Source organism: Raphanus sativus, chromosome 4, assembly GCF_000801105.2.
Source record: "Raphanus sativus cultivar WK10039 chromosome 4, ASM80110v3, whole genome shotgun sequence".
In the NCBI taxonomy this organism is placed as follows: domain Eukaryota; kingdom Viridiplantae; phylum Streptophyta; class Magnoliopsida; order Brassicales; family Brassicaceae; genus Raphanus; species Raphanus sativus.
This window is the reverse complement of record NC_079514.1, coordinates 14,057,448-14,070,807: the sequence shown is the minus strand read 5'-3', so window position 1 is coordinate 14,070,807 and position 13,360 is coordinate 14,057,448. Positions and strand designations below refer to the sequence as shown.

The following is a 13,360-nucleotide window of genomic DNA, read 5'->3' as shown; positions in this document are numbered from 1 at the left end:
GAGAAAGTTGAAGAAGCGAGAGTACTTGTAGGGACAAGAAGTCGAGGTCGCGCGTGGAAGTGCACCCCAACTCACCCGACACTGTCTTTCACCATCCACTTGTGTTAAATGTCGCATCATTTTCAATCTTCAGAGATAGATGATTTTAGTGGTGATTTGTATCAGTGTGCCATTGTACCAGTATCAGAATTTCAGTCGGAGAAAATGTATGTGTGAGTTCTACGAAAATAATCTGTATAATGTTACGATATCAAAGCTCTTATTGGTTGTACACAAAACGACGGTATGGTTTTATAGTTCTTTCTTTTTAATCATATACTTTATGTTTTGATCAGGATTTCATTATGTTCTGATATTATGCTATTTCATTCTCTCATTTTACATGATTTAGTGATTGGTTACTATTTTTTTGTGACACGTGATTGGTTACTAATAAAATTAATTATATAAGAAATGATTATCGATTAAACATTTTTAAAAAAACTTCCCTTTTTCCTATAATTTAATCATTCGCAGTATTCGAAATCAGTATTTATAAGTGTAAAAAAAATCTTTATAAGCCTAAATTTTTTTTTGTTAAACCATCGGTATCAATACTATTAAAACTGGATCATGATCAGTTGATAAAAGTTATGTCCAATTTAAAATATAATGCTTATATTTAATTATAGTGATAGTTATTTAAAATAGCATGTAACCACTTTAATAAAATAGTTTTGTAACTTCCACCACTTTTGTTCCAAAATTTTCAGATCAATTATGTTAACTACGTAATACGGTTATGAATATTATGTGAACATTTTTATTTTTTCGGATACATCAGATAAATTCAGTTCCAGTGAATAATATTCTTACTAATTAAATAATTTTGTAACTACTTCTTAGATGTATATATATTCTGTAAAATCACATTTTAGTTCCAAAATATTAGTGACCACTACTTTTAATATTATAAACTGTCGACTACCTTACGAAGTCCAATAAATAAAAATTATATCACCTAGAAACTGTTGTAAAACTTGTATTTCTCCTTATTATTGATGTGCCAATAGGCATCTATATATATACATGTTACAAGGAAGAGATAAATGGAAAGATCCTATTTCCAATAGGAAATAGGAAATACATGGAAATAGTAATATCCTAATACAAATATGCTAATACATAAATATGGTAAAGTCTAAGTCTTCCTTTCTTCCTCATGCGTCTGGTCCGGTTCGGTATTGTCTGTCCGGTACGTCCGCCCGGTACTGTCCGGTACGGTTCGGTTATGTCCGTCCATCCAATGGTTTATAACACTCCCCCTTGGACGCCATAACCGTTTCAGAGTTCATAGTGTGCTTCATGTTGCCTCATTAAAACCTTACCAGGAAAACCCAGTGGGACAAAACCTTGGTGAAGGAAAAAGAGTACAACACACACTACTCCCCCTAATGAATGCATCACTGAAGATGTCCGTGTAAGGACTTGTAAATATTGATTCAGTGAGCTTGGAGTGTCTGTGTTTCTTTCTCTTAGAATTTCGCAGAAGAACACTTGGACGTACTGTGCCTTATGTCGTCCAACTTATAATATGGTCGACCATTATGGTCCTTGACCAAAAACGTATGTCTCCTAGACTACTAACCACTTTACTTGGTTGGATCTCATCCATAAGTGTTTATGGATCGTCCTATAGTATGACCTGGTCGTTTATGGACAGTGAGATATTTCTCTTAAGTACTATCGAAAATGTACTGAACTGGTCGATCCATATTGTGTCATAGACCTTGTCTATACACGTCCATAATTTTCTCATGAGTGTCTTAGATCATGACTTGATCAGTGATCATTACTACAATGAGTTTTACATAGTCATTAGACTTTGGTTCTATAACCAAGTACACTCATCGGACCTTATTCTTGGCAATCAATCTTTCTTGCCATATGTACTATCCATACTGATAGTTGATACCTCAAAAGTCATACCACGTTTTGGGTTAACAAAATTAGTCATCTCTCATGGATGATTCGGCTGGAAAGAAGCCGGACATAGTCTTTGATTTGGTATGGTCTTTGGCGTGAACCATAATGGTTCTCTTCGCTTTTTGCTGTGACCATCTTATATCTTACTTAGGGTGTGCTGATCTCATACACATACCCACGACTATGGTCTCTGCTATGAGTTATTGCAGTCCTTATATACATAGTCTTAAGAATTAATCTTGTTTATACACACACACAACCTTTGATGGATGTCTAAGATGTTGTTGGTGTGTTGCTATCAAGCCTTTGCCGTAGACCATTGGGTCATAGACCACGACCAATCACATGGTGATTGGTACTTCTCTCATACGGCTATATATGTATATGCAATCCCATGTCCTTAGTTCGTATGGACCTTTGCTAGGCGTGCCTATGGACTGCTACATGATAGCTGATCTTTTGAGATCTAGAAATAAACTGTATCAACCTCTCTTTAGGCTGGTTCCAAACACAAGGGATTTTGTACTTTTTATAAGTATGTATGGACTGAATTGGATTGTTCTTAGACAGATCCTTTACTTATACAGCTGCTTAATGATTCAGTCCATGAACAGCTTAGGAACAATGCTGTTATTGAGAATTTCTTTTCTCATCTTTGTGGTACCTTTATAATATTTGATCCAGTGATCCATATGCTTGCTTACTACGTTTTTATCTCTTACTTATGACCAGACCTTTGTCAATTTCGAATCTGAGTAGTAGCATCCACCACATCGGAGTATATCTCCTTATAAACTGTTTTTCGGTCTCTGTGAGTAACCTTGTGTAATCAGCTATGCTCAAATGCTGTAAATAGGCACATGCACGTCTTAGACCACGTGACCATGTCCTTATCTCACGGTTTACTTTCCTCACATGACCCATTCACTGGTTTTATCACTTGATGGCGTTTTATGGCCAATACGTCCATCTTTCTTTACTTTAAACCCCACGTCCATTTTATTCTTTGTGAGTACTCTCGTGGGTTTATGATCCTCGCATTATATCTTATACTCAAGTGCTACTTTCTTTTATGAGTTCTCTTATATGTAAATACATCAGTGGTGTTAACACTCTTATTTATGGTTCCATTGTGTTCCAGACATGTCCAAATCGATTTGAGATTTCATTATCTAGGACCTTTATTTCCTTGCAGTTTGGCGTCCCAAACTACATGGTCTGGTACCTTAGATGGTTAGCTGGCCAGCCTTATCTCCATGTCCGGACTGGTTCCCTTTTGAACTCGGATTTATATCATTCTGTGCACCTTTTCATTTCTTTCTATCCGAGGTTCCTTTATCTTATGGAACACTTTGGTCTATCTTGTATAGACTCTGTAGCAACTTGATTGTGTCTCTTAGGACATCAAATTTTGTGGTGCATAAGCTGGTATGACATTTAGTCATTCTTTTCTTTCCTTTCGGGTCAATGTGTCTGGCATCTAGTTCTGCTAGCTTTTGCATTATTTGATCACATTCTTTGGACGTCTTAGATTATATTTCTAGTCCGAGGATCTTGCCAAGACAATGATGGTTAATACCAATATCTTACTCTTTATCCAGCTTATAGCTTTCTCACTTTTGATGTTGGACAGTCGGATTACTCATGCAATCCGTGAACCTGGCCATTTAATCTTATCACCCATATTTGGCTCAAGGTTTCATATAAATTCGTGGGAGAAAGTCATACTCCTATCCAACATATATTCCCAATTCTTATCTCAGTTTCTATCTTAGAAAGCACATATGAATGTGGTGGTTAAATCTCTTTAAGATTTCATATGTCTGGTCGTGACCCGTATTCAATCTGAGATGGGAATATCTATGCTCACTTATATGGCCTGATGCATATTGTCTTTACACATGTATATCAGTGTGTTCCCAAGCATTAGGTCGTGGCCTTTGTATTATAGGAAATCGGCCAAATGATTGTCCATGGTTCTGTTTTCGACCCGGTCGGTTTCATCGTCCGTGGTACGGTCGTATGAACTTTGTTGACCGCGTCCACGTCCTGTCCATCCATCCCGGTCTCGACCGGATGGTTTATCATGATGGACGTGGCTTGTCTTTGTATTAATTTACCATGGCCATAGACCATGTCCCACGGATCATGTTCATGTTATAGTATGGTCATGTACCACACGGGTGTGTATTCTCCCCCTCATGAACATGCTATAAACCATTATGCCATTTCATGATACTTGGGACAGTTAAGCCTCATGAGCTTTCCTTGTGTACATGTTTCACAACGTGAGATTCTATGGGATAACTCTTTTGTGCCTTTCAATTATTTGCATCAAGTTTGGATCGATCCGGATGGCTAGTCCGGTCATGCCATTAAGTGTAATTTCGTATGGTTAACCAACTGGTTACCATGGCTCTTTTGCTTCTCATCATACTGATCTTAGCATAGTATTAATCAGTAGAGTATATAGGTATAGTCTTGACCACTTTCTTATAAGGCCTTTGGCTATTTTTCTTTCAAAATCTGTAGGAACCTTTTGTTCTCTTTTGCCCATTGTTTCTATATGGAAACCATTTTTGTTAGTACTCAATGGGCCACGAAATTGGGTGTATATAATGCCCTTCAGGCAATGCCTTGGCTGTGGTCTAACTATCCTTCTAGAACAAGATTTATTGGGAGAATTTTATTTTTATTTTTCGTGGATATTTTTATGCTTTGTAATTCTAAGATAAATAAAAATCATTCAATAAATAAAATTCCAATAAAGGTTTTTATAAAAACACTAAATCATATAACATAATAAGATTTAAAGTAAATCAAACAAACAAAGCAAAATTTCAGGATGTCAAATGGCCTTTTAGCCTGTGGTCAAGCCGGCCACTCCAACTGTCACTTTGGATGTGGCTTCCTCGGATTTATTATCTCTTTCATCACAATATGCTTCATAACCACTCATCTCATTCTTTATTTGATTCATCCACTCTCTTTGTAATAAGTATGAGAACAGATCATTGTATGTGGTGAAAAATTTCTCTCTATGATGTAAAAATAGATCTCTTGGATCTGCTGTAGAGAATGTCTTTTCAAGTAATTCCTCATCTGTTAACTTTTCACCACATAATATCAGGTTATGAGCTATTTCGGACAGGGTATAATTATATTCTTCCACGGACCCATAGTCCCGGAATCTGAGGCTCATCCACTCATGCCTTATCTTTGGTAATAACACCTTAGTGTATCTGGACATTAATTCTGTCCAGAGGCATCGGGGGCTCTCTATATCTCGGTACTGATTTCTCAGTTCCTCAATGAGATGATGGCTCATTACTGTTAATGCCATTTCGTTCTTTTGGTTCCATGATCATCCTTGATGATACATTTCCCAAGACCCTCTGTCCATAGTATATATGAGATATTCATTGCCCATCCTAGATAATTTTCTCCAGAAATTTTTAGGGTATCATAATCCAAGGTTGACATCTGAATCATATCAATCAATTTTTAGAATTCATGCATTCAAATAATCAATCAAACATGAAAATACTTTTAGAAATTTTATCACTCAATATATCAATGGTTCACACCAACCAAAACAAAAATTTCTAACAAGTATTAATCAATCAACATGAAATATCCTTTTAAGCAATCATATATCAACCTCAGAAATTTTCAAGTGTTCTTATGTGATCTAGGTTCCTGCGGACCTAACTAGAAAAAATTTCAGACAAGTGATATATGAAATATAAACTATATGTTCAGGGTTATAATGCATCAGGTCTTACGACCCTTAGGTCACACGACCACAGTACATGATGCAAAGCCACACGGCTGGTTAGTATGAACAGTCTGGATTCATTTAATCTATCCTAGCAGGATGATTCTAAGTGTTCAGGTCGGATTTAATGTAAATCTATCAACCTAATGAATCAGACAGTCTAGCAACCTAGATGAACAATCATACTAACAACCTAAACATCATTATGTATGCAAGTGAACCACACGGTTCCGATTGAATGATTATTCCTTAATGCAATCGATTTTTATCAACCTAGCAATCAATGATTCTAAGTGATAAAATGAAACAATAAACCTCAAACAATTTGTTCAGATAATTCAATCAACAAAATTCGGATGAGATCCTAATATATTGTTTCTATGTGATTCCAAATTCAGTTTAAGCAATCAATGATCAATGGTGAGCATTCTAGCAATATTCCTATTTCAAATTCAGTATGGAATATGCAATTTAACATAAGCTGAAAACTTTTCAGAAAAGGAAATTTTTATAAAAAGAAACTTTCTATTTTTTCAGAAAAGGAAATTTTCCATTTTAGCAGAAAGGAAATTTCAACAAATCAATCAATCAAGCAATCAATAAAATAATTCAGATTTCAGTTTATAGAATTTATAGTTTGTGAAATCGACCAAGATGGGTTTAAGGGGTGATCGATTTCTATTGGCTCCGATTGATCATTCAGATCATAAGGTTTTCGAGATCCAAGAACACTTAGTGTTTTGGTTTTAATTGATTTAATCAATCTCTTATTGAATAAGGAATATTTGTGCTTCTAACAACCTAATGACCGTTTGATCTAGCAACTTAACGGGAGAACTAAACCAAATCCTAATTCCTCAAATTTATTTAGGGATTCAATTGTGCTAGGTTTTTAGGTTCATCAAATTTTAATGTTCAATCCTTTAACAAACAACCAAATTCGTTTTGATATGGTTCCAAAGGGTGTTTCAGATTTTATTTACCTTTAGATTGGAGAGAATCTGAAACTGGACCACCTAGAGAGAGGAGAGAAAACCGCGAACGGCTTGAACGTCTATCGCGAGCAAGGGACGGGCTGATCGGATCGTCCGGAACCTCTACCGGCTGTTGGATGAACTGTCGGATCGTCTGGTGGCTTATCGGGTGCTGATCAATTCGTCGGATGGTCAGTATGGGTGCTGGTCGGATGAGAATGGAAAGACAGCTAGGGTTTCCTTTAGTAAAAAGGAAATTGTCAACGCGGATTGAAACGGAGGTGGAGAACGCGTCTGAACTCGGATTGAGACGAGGTTTGCGGCGCTGGATTCTTCTCGTCGAGAGCTTCAATTGGATATATGGAACGTCGGCTAAATCCTTATGGTTTAAGAGATACGTCGATTTGAAGTTGCGTCCGAATTAGGGTTTTGAATCAAGTTGACGGCGCTTCTTGTAATAGCTCGTGAGAACGCGTCCGGTATCGGATTGCGATGAGGTCGACGGCGTTGGATACGCCTCGTCGAGATCTTGAATTTGATAGGTGGCTTGTCGTCTGGATCCGTCGGGTTAAGGAGATACGGTGTTTTGAAGTTTCGTCTGATTTCTAGGGTTTATGGTGGTTGCTGGAAAAAAAGGTTTCGAAATTCACTCAGGGTTTTCTCAGAGCTCTCGTGCTGATAACGTGTTGTAAAACTTGTATTTCTCCTTATTATTGATGTGCCAATAGGCATCTATATATATACATGTTACAAGGAAGAGATAAATGGAAAGATCCTATTTCCAATAGGAAATAGGAAATACATGGAAATAGTAATATCCTAATACAAATATGCTAATACATAAATATGGTAAAGTCTAAGTCTTCCTTTCTTCCTCATGCGTCTGGTCCGGTTCGGTATTGTCTGTCCGGTACGTCCGCCCGGTACTGTCCGGTACGGTTCGGTTATGTCCGTCCATCCAATGGTTTATAACAGAAACAATAATATTGATACTATACTTTAATAAATACTATTTTCACTACACAAAATAATAGGAATGAACTATGGTTTAATTAAGGGCTTCTTTACTTAATAACCAAAAAAGGAAATTAGATTTTGGAAAAGAGAGTAGAGAGATAGGAAGAGAAAATAGGAGAGAGGGTGGGTTTTTGGTTAGTTAGTGAGTTATAATTTTTTTTGGTTATTACACCTAATTTTCTTTTAATTAATGTTTTAAAACACCGTCTAGATGTTCAATTTGATTAGTTTTCGGTCATTGAGTTATTAGATTGACCATGGATAACTATGTCAGTAATGTTTCAATCATTCTTATGTTTTATCCGCTTAAATATATAGTTGACTCCTAAATCTTTTAACTTGGTGATATTGTAATAATTATTATTAATGAAATATGAAGTTTATTAAGTGATGCAATTTTGGTTTAAGTTTATTCAGGTTTGGAATTTTTAGAAATAGTGATTTAAATCTCAAGGGCGTATTTTGATCCGCCCTTAAAAGGGCGAATATATTTTCTGTCTTATATATTTTTAGAAATTTATTTTTTCTATTTGTGTTTCTCAGTCATATTTGTGTTTTATTATTGTATGATATTTTTTAAATGATTAATAAGAATTTTTTTTTGTCAACTTTCGGGCCACAACGGGCCGGCCCGATAGCCCAAGCCCTATAGCAGGGGAAGCCTTACTTTAGGAGGCAGAGGTGAGGGTTGAACCCTGATGTCAAGGTCCCAAAGGGACTGTCAATAGCCACTGGGCTATGAGCTACTCGGCAATAAGAATTTTTAATAATTGTATTAAAATAGTTGGACAACAAATATATCAATAGGTCATTTTCTTATTTTAATAGTATTGATAAACACAAGTATAGTTATAAAATAACTCGAATACAAAAATTAAAATTCTCAAAAAAGTATACCCGCTCTTAATCTAGTTCTTTTTTAAAGAGTTTTATTTTATTTTATTTTATATGGTCACAAACCCCGAACATGTATGCCATCTATGTTTCCTCTTTTATTTTCCACCAAATACTTGTGAGTTATTTAATTTCAATAATCTGAAAGAAAACAAAAAGAATGCAAATTTCAAAAGCTCTTAAACTAAATATCTCATATTTTTTTGACAAAAATTAAATATCTCATATTTACTCAATTTATCTACGAAACATGATTGAATGAATTATAAAACAAAAGATTTTTTTTGTATTTTATTGTGTTAAACTGTGATTTCAAAAGGTAACTCAAACTGAGCTGAAATAATATTTCTACTATTTGTTATTTGTACATCTTTGAATAATTTTCTAATTTAAGATGAGATAATATGTAATAATTTGATTTAATCTATATTATTATTTGCGAAGTGATATATTTTTTGTTTATGAACTTTACGTTAAAAGTTATACTAGTTAAATTTCTTGTTATCCTTAATAACTAACTAAATAAATATATATATATATATATATAATTAAAGATAAATTTATATTTTAAGATCAAATTTATATTTTAGATAACTGATCATAAATTAATATAATAAAACTGTCAAAAATAAAAACATATTTTCTAAAAACATATTTAATATAATTCGATTTAAAAATATGATTAGATGTATTAATAATTTGAAAGCGATTTGTATGTCTCTCTCTCTCTCTCTCTCTCTCTCTTAGTATTTTGGATCATTGAATTTCATAACGAAATGCATCTTTTAGTACGAACATTAATATAATTCATATATTTCATGTATAACTATTATTATAAGTGTATAAATAGATCGTAATTTTTTCGCACTTTCATTGTATCTTTCTATGTCACTCATCTAGTTCTCTCTCATTCTATTTCACTCATTTCGTCTCTTTTATATATCTCTCCCCCAATCCGTCTCTCTATATTTCACCTCTTTATATATATATATATATATATATCTTAGTCTCTCTCTGAGTCTCTTTCTCTCTCTATCTCTAAATACCTCTTTCTCTTCATATCGCTCGTTGTCCCTCTCTCTTCCATAAAAAAAATTCAAAATCATGAAACTAATATTTTTTTCTTTATAGTGACCATACACAAAACTATGTTTATTCATTTTTAAAATCACTCAAATGAAAAACAATTATAAAAAAATTAAAACTTATTGGTTTGATCACTAAAATGAATATCCGAAACATTAATTTATAATTGATGCCTTAACGTTTAATAGATAAAAAAAAACTAAATTATAACCAGTTTATAACCCGCATATGAAGTTGAACTCTTCCTCCAGCCTCAGATTCACAAAAGAAGTGAGTTGAGAAACTTTCTTTGTGTCAACCATTTTCTCATATAGCTTGAATCATTCAACAACATTAACCTACACATACGAAGAACAACAACAAAAAATAGTGTGATAGGTTTGAATTATAATAGACATTGAAGAAGATCTTCACTCACCATGCTTCGTACATATCTTCGACAACAAAGTATTTGCCATGCTTGCATGACAATCTCTATCTTTCTCTTCCTGCTTTTACTTAGAACTAAGATTGTTATCTGAAAAAAAGAATGGAATCACTTGTTTAAATAGTCTTTAGAAAATTAATATAAAGAAGAAAATATTATAGGGATCATGGGATTTGGCAACCTCGAAGATCACATGGCTTAATCTTGCAAAGATTAATGTCCTTTATGATTTGAACCAAAAAAAAATCAATGTCCTTTATGAAATCGATATCCACCCTCTTTGATGCAACTTTTTTTTTTCCTTAGCTAGAAGTAATCTACCAGTTGAAAGTGTTTTCTTTAATCAAAGCAAATTCCAAATATAAAATACTTCTGATACCAAAGAGAAGGAAATAAAATAATCTTAATCAAATAAAATCCAACAAAAAAAACAAAAAAAAAAAACTGAAAATAAGAACTCAAAGTAGATTTGAACAAAAAGAAGAACTCAAAGTAGAGAGGCTCCACAAATAACAACCACCATATAGAGACTACGATATATGAACATTCCACGTACGTAGAGCTTGATACAGCAACTCTTTCTAGAAGCTTCTCTGCACTTCAGACAAATTTTCACCACTGCTACCATCTTTATTCTTAACTTCTTCTTCTGTTGTCTTCCTCCCGAAGCTTCCATGGTTAGAACTTAGATGAGACATTACTATAGCGCAATAAGCAGAAGTAACCAAGGAGGTCTCAACGAGATAGTGCCTGATCTTATGATGTTCAATATCGGGAGTAAAATCACAAACACATCTATTGTGAGGGAGTAATGTCTCCGACTTCTTTCTGAGCTTATGATGCTAGCATTGAGTGAGCTGAAGACACTCCTAGTCTGTTGAATTTGAGTCTTTACCGATCCTGCTTCTTCTGGTTTTGTTTGTTCACCTTTAATGGGTTTGTGAAGAGTGGTCGAGAGTTTTGGTTCTTTTCTTGGCTTTACTTCCTCTGCACTCATCATGGGTATAAATTAGGGACAATAACCATTAATCAGTATAGCTATTCAGTCAGTGCAATCATTTAGTGATGTTTATACTTCTAAGCACTGAAATATAAAATATTTTCCATAAAATATTTTCTTTTACACAAATGTACTATGAGTCTGACATCTAAAAATTGTGTTACAAAGAATAAAATGTCTGACATCTAAAATAATGTAGAAAAGACATAAACCAATTTATTCGTATCCCATTAGTACTAAGTTTTAATTACATGAGCTTTAAACATGTTACCTTCTAAGAGCATCCACAATGGAGACTCTTAAGGAGTCCTTAGCAAGGTAGGGGGCCCACTTTTTTATGAGTTTGTGCCATGTTGAGTTCTTAAAATCCTTTCTTAATGATTGATCTCTTCACTGTTCACGGGCCATACTGCGTATGTGACGACCCGTGAATGGTCATCTCTTTCTTTAAAAAAAAAAAAAAAAAATCTGAGATATTCTTATCAAATCTGAAATGCCTTTTTTGTTAAGAACTCCTATAAATCTCACTGTTGTAGATGCTCTAAGAGAGTTCATTTGACATGGTTCCGGTATTATGGACCCAATAGTAGGATTCAATTCGAGTTTGTTTGGATTTTGCCATCTAAAACAAGTTGATATATAAATTAGAATCTATAAACAAATTAAACACATTCATAGTTAATTGTTTTTAAGTTTATACGAACACTAATAAATTGCAATGTGTAAAATACAAACTTAAGGATTTTATGTATAGTTTTGAGCTTACAAATTACAAAATTGAAACGGTAACATAAGAATTTCACTTGGCGAAAGAAAAATATTATAACATGTAAACGTGACCCAGAAAAGGAGGTATCATAGAAGAAAAAACAGGATCAGCAAACATACTATAGTTCGTGTACCTATGAATTGATACTTGAGAGATGGGCTTTCTTGAGTCTGAAGATGCTCAGATTTGAGTTTGTGGCATGAAAGATTCGCTGTATGTGCGTTGGTGGGAAGTTGATGATGAGGAAGAAAACAATGGCGACGAAGGATCAACATTATGTAATTGGCATGTGATTAGAGCTAGGCGATCCGATCCTCTTACCATGATTATTCTTCTTCTTTCTTCTCTATCGATCACCATACTCTCACTGAATAAAAGAAAGAAGGTAAAAACAGATGCTAATCATCAAGACATAAGCTTGGAATCTCTGATGGTAAATAATCAACATAAATCTTGATCATAATTATATATATATATATATATATATATATATATATATATATATATATTTAATAATACTACCATTTTTGTTTGATTTCTCTTCATGTATTGATTCCTTCTTACTTAGAGCAGAAATTTCAACTACCGCCAAATTAGAAATTGAAATAATCAGTTTTTCAATTAACCGATGAAACTAATATAAGAATGAAGATGTCGAGTCTGATGATTTTACACAAACAAATAAGAAAAGAGAAAAGACTGTTTCAAAGACAAAAAAATTTACCTTCATTGTATGTTCTCGGAGACACCAAGAAACAAAGTGATTCTATGAAGATTCAAAAGCACAATAGTTCATCTGAATAAGAAAAACAAAATTAAAATTAGCCAACCGAGAAGATATGTGTGATATAAGATGTTTAACATTCTAAATAATATAAATATATTAAATCGAAAACACCAAAATGTTCACAACACAAAAAGTTCAATGGTTCGTTTTATGTCGAGAGTGTCTTATTATATAGAAATTGGTAGATGTTTTCTAAATAAATTCTATGAAATAGAATATTCTCTAATAAATTCTAAAAAAATATTCAAAAAGATTATTTTGGAATATTTTGTTAATAAAGGTGAATTTGAATAATAAAAATAGAATAACTTACACCAGAATTTTAATTAGCATATGTTGCTATATATATATTTAAATATTAAATGAATGATATTAAGAAAAAAAATCTCGTAAATCAACTGATTTTGATAAGACTTCTCTCACTACAGAAATTTAAATATTAAATAATAAAGAGCAGATTACAACAAATTTTTGATTGACAAATCCACTGTAAATATTTAAATTATTTTGAATTAACAAAATGATCATATAAATATGTTACAAATATTATGTTATAACTTACAATACATACTTATCAAATAGTATACCAGTTACATGATAAATATTTTTAGAAAGTAATACTAAAATTTATAAACAAATCACTGATTAAATAATTTGGCATAA

General features: G+C 33.2%; 1 pseudogene; it reads right to left on the bottom strand.

Annotated features, from left to right (window-relative positions):
• Positions 1 to 9,805: 9,805 nt before the first annotated feature.
• LOC108834788 (uncharacterized) lies at positions 9,806 to 12,829 on the bottom strand (annotated as a pseudogene).
• Positions 12,830 to 13,360: the final 531 nt, after the last annotated feature.